This window comes from Apodemus sylvaticus, chromosome 19 (assembly GCF_947179515.1).
Source record: "Apodemus sylvaticus chromosome 19, mApoSyl1.1, whole genome shotgun sequence".
NCBI classification, from domain to species: domain Eukaryota; kingdom Metazoa; phylum Chordata; class Mammalia; order Rodentia; family Muridae; genus Apodemus; species Apodemus sylvaticus.
In genome coordinates, this window is record NC_067490.1 from 46871068 (window position 1) to 46875784 (window position 4717).

Sequence of the window (4717 nt, forward strand, 5' to 3'; positions counted from 1 at the left end):
GTTCTCCTTCCTAACGCTGCTACCCGTTGACAACCACATAATTATTTCATCGCTACTTTGTACCTGTAATCTTGCTACTGTTATGAACTATAATGTAAATATAGGATATGTAAGATATCTGATAGATATATGACTCCCCAAAGGGGCCTCTATTCACAAGTTGAGAAGCACTGCCTTAGAGAGCGCTTTCCTGGAGAGGGTATGTCATTGGGATAGGTGCAGAGAGTTTATAGCCTCAGCCCACACCCAGTTCACACTCAGATTCCCGACTGGATGGAAATCTAATCTCTCAGCTTCCCGCTCTAACCCCCTGCTGCCGTACCCCCACCTCCACCACTGCTGTGGACTTTCTCCAGAGCAAAGAGTGTTTGTTTTTTTTTAAGTTATCTTTGATCGTATTTAATCACAGCAACAGAAAAATAAATAAAGCAGGAGGAGGGTGGATATCTTATAGATGAAATAAACGGAGATTATAGGCTGGCAGCTGTACAGAGAAATTGCCCAACTGCATCAGGACAGAGGTTGAGGGTAGTGTTGTGATCATAAAAAGAGAAAGCGGCATAAGTATATGTTCTAGAGCATTCGATGCTTGATTGATACACAGGAAAAAAAAAAGTAAGAAAAGTTGTGTTCACACAAAAAGCCAGGAATTGTCTAAGAAGGATATCTAATGATAGTTCATTTCATGACTTGTGGATTTTATATAGTCATAATAATATAAAGTAGATATCAATAACATAAAACTATGATATAATTACGTGACATTGGAACTGTTTGCACTAATTTAGTATGAGTTTGCCTGAGTGTGCAAGCTACAACCCATAATCCCAAAGTTTCTATGCAATATTAAAAAATAGTAATATCAGAAAATAGCTATGTAGGTATATAATTAAGAAGCAGAAAAACAAATGGCTATAGAGAGGGGCTAATATTTTGATTTTTTTATAACCTATTTTGATTTTATATCCATAGGTGTTCTGCCTGCATGCGTATCTGTGTGAGGGTGTTGGATCTCCTAGAACTGGAGTTACAAACAGTTGTGAACTGACATATGGGTGCTGGGAATTGAACCCTGCTTCCTTGGTAAAAACAGCCAGTATTGGAAACTGCTGAGCCATCTCTCCATCTCCAGGACTAATATTTTGTGTGTTAAGTTTCCTGGAAACATTTGGCTCATTCTGACGCCTGTCACCTCAGTTACTGATGAGGCTAATATTGGAAGAACATTAGTTGCAGGCTGGCCTGGGCAACCTTGCAAACCTCTGCCTCTCAATGAATAAATAAATACACGCTACTTATCTTAATAAAAATATTTAAGATTTAAAAAAGTTCAAATCTTAGCGATAACATATAATAACATTTTTAAGGAATATCCTAGACCACACGGGATTTATTCTAGGAATGAACAATAACAGAAAACCCGTGAATACAATGCATTGTTTCAGAACACTAAATTCACAACAAAATATAATCACGGAAAATATTTACTACAATTTTATTATAATTTCTTGATAAGATTAGATTTTTTTTTAATGTTAAATTTTTTTAAATTAAAGTTTCTTGGGGGGAGGGGTTAGGAGCTCCCTATCTGGCCCAAGCTGCCCTCGTATTCATGTAGGCTTTCCTTGAACCCCAAATCCTCCTGCCTCAGCTTCCCAAGTACTGGGTGCACCCATGCCCAGCTACTATTAAATTTTCTAAGTAAATTACAAAGAGAAAAAAAGCAAAATAGGTAAAAGGTTTCCAAAATACTGAATGTGTATGAGTGTACGTGCGTGCCTTTGCATGGCTGTAGAGCCACAGAGTGAATGGGAGCATTGGGAAGCCCAAAAGTTGACTATCTTTCTTGCATCTCCATGTTTGTTTATTGAGTCAAATCTCTCTCTGAACCCAGAGCTTCCTGATTCCCGTGTATCCAGCTAGCTTTCCCTGTAGTCCTCTGATCTTCCCCTCTGCCATCCAAATCCGGGGATTACAGGCAGCCGCCATGCCTGTCTGACTTTTATGTGGGTTCTGGAGATCTAATCTCTGGTCCTCTCACTGGCAGGGCAAGCACTTTAGCCACTCGGCCATCTGCGAAGCCCCAAAAAACACTCCTCTTGAGGCCAGGGAATATACTTGGGTTCCCTAAGCCAGATAATATGTTGGCTAGCTCCCCTCCTTTTTCCCCCCTATATAAAACGCCTGGTCCTCTGTCTCAACTTTCCAAGCTGAGATTACACAACGATCACTATAGTCTCCTGCTATGATGCAAACCTGGCCTGTGTTGTCTCCCTCAAACTCCAAACTCATGAAGCAGTTTGGTCCCCGAAGTCAGGTGCTAAAGGTGTCAAGGGGTAGAACAATCTGCCTAGAATGTTTAGAGCTGAGGCCTTTGAAGGTGTTTGGGATCAAATGACGTCATCAGAGTAGGGCCCTCAAGATTGGTTCCTGGTATCGTTATAAGAGGGAGATGGGCCAGGTACATAGACATAGATATACTCTTCCCTGTCTCTTGCTTTTTGATGTTCTATGCCAACTTGAGATTTTTATTAGCCAGAAGGACATTACCAGGTGTGAGCCCTAGAACTTTCACCTTCAGAACTATGAACTAAAATAAACTTCTATTCTTTTTAAGGACACCTTCCTTAAGCAATTTGTTATAGTAACAACAACAACAAAAAAAAACCTGTCAGACACACTACTATTACTGCTGTCTAGACACCAAGCACTTCAGGAGCACTTAATTGTTCACAGCACCTTATGCTAGCTTATTGAAACATATTCCCACCCCAGGGCCTTGAGATAAACTTCCCTGTTATAGTCTTTCCCTCTATATAAGGAAAGGATCTTATTCCTCCAACCCCATTCCCTCTGCCCTTAGGATAACGGCTGAGGGCCAAAGAACAGAGAGATTGAAGTCATATAAGGATGTAATATAAATTACACGACACGGGAAGACCATCTGGAAATGAAGATGTAAAGAAAAGGGTTGATGTGTGGCATTTTAGTTTTGACTTGATGAAGAAGGAGACAGTTGTGTGAGGTATAATTGGACCATGGCTATGGAGTCTGTGGTGATGGCCGGAGCTGAACTTGGTAAATATGCAGTGTCTATACTCAGGGACATGGTGTTCCATTCCTCTTAGGCAACAGCATGCCTCTTGGACAGGAAGAGTGTTAGGACCCTCTGGACAAGATCAGAAAGTTCTTCTTGGTTTTGGAATCTGCTTTGGGGGAGAAGTAGGAGTGGGGTAAGAATGAGTTCCCTGCTTCAGCTGTTTGTGTTTGGGGTGACACATCATGAATTCTACCAGCTGGAACAGGCTTCTCCTGCAGTTTTCCCAGTCTCCCCTTCCTCAGAGAAGTACCTACCTCCCCCACCCCACCCTCAGCCCCGCCCCGCCCTGCTCCCAGTGTGAGGCCCTGAGAGCCTGCCTCAGCTCTTCCCCCACAGTGGCTCTCCTTCATCACTTCCTTGATTTTTTTTAAATTTATGATCTCCCTAATTAGCACAAAAACCAGGACTGTGCTGTTGTTAATCTGGTACTAGAACTTTCTGGTACGTAGTTACAGTCCATACTTTTGACAAAATGAACAAGCAAAACCGTTTGAGAGCCAAGCCTCTTTGGAGGGAACTGCAGAATTTGGTGAGACTCGAGCTATCTGACTCTGTGCCAGGCATTATGCATAAAATGCAGGAGAAAATAGGCAGAAATGCAAAGAGGCAGAAGTTGGGAACTGTGACAAGGAGATGGAGGGGACCGGAACCGGAAGTGCCTGGGCCACAGCAACACTTCCTTTAGCAATGGAGACAGTCTACAGACAAGAGTGACTCTGAAAGATAAGGCATCTCCTTGGCACCACTGGAGATAGATTCTGCTGACAAACTCTGAAGGCCTTGGCACTGGAAAGCTAGATTCACTGAAAAAAGAATTTCAAATAACCCAAACCCAGATGATTTCCAGACATAACTAGAACAGGGCTTCTACCTGGGAGAGGGACTCACAAACTGGCAAGACTGCTGTCAAGACGCGGAGCCAAGGAGGAGTATGGGTAGTAGTCAGTACCCAGACAGACCCCAGGGCAAAAGGGAGACATTAAAAACATGTCTCGTTTTACTCCATAAACAGATGAAATTTGGTTGAAAACATTGTCTGCCAGAGCATTTGCCTCCTGGAGAAATTAAACATTTCCTCTTGGGCACCTGTTTCTAACAGGCAGCCTGGAGTGTTGGCTGGGTTGCAACGATATATAGTTTCAGTTAATGACCTCAAGAGTCCACATGCTCTGGCCAGCGGGGCTTATCTCTTATTTAAACAAGGAAAAAAGCGGCTGAATGGTTGAGTTAGTGAAGCTGTGCAAACACAGGCAGGTGCTCCGTCACGGTTTGCAGCACAGGGCCCGCGAGAAGAAAGAAAAGGGAACACAAACTCATCCTTAAAACCAATAAGCAGGCTTTACCCAGTGAGCAACTGACCAGATGCTGGACTTCGTTCAACTTATTTCCACAACCTGCAGTTGCGGAAGTTACCCTAGGATTAGGCATCCTCTCTGCTTGAGACATCTCTGTTGGACGCCATCAAGTCAGATGAGAGATGAGGTATAGCCCCGGCTGTGGGGGCCAAAGAGAGAGAGGGGAGAGAGGGGGGAGCTGGGGTCTGGGCCAAGGGTAGTGAAACTGTTGATGGATTTTAGCAAAGGTAGGGCCAAGTATGTTTGAGACCTATGACTCTCT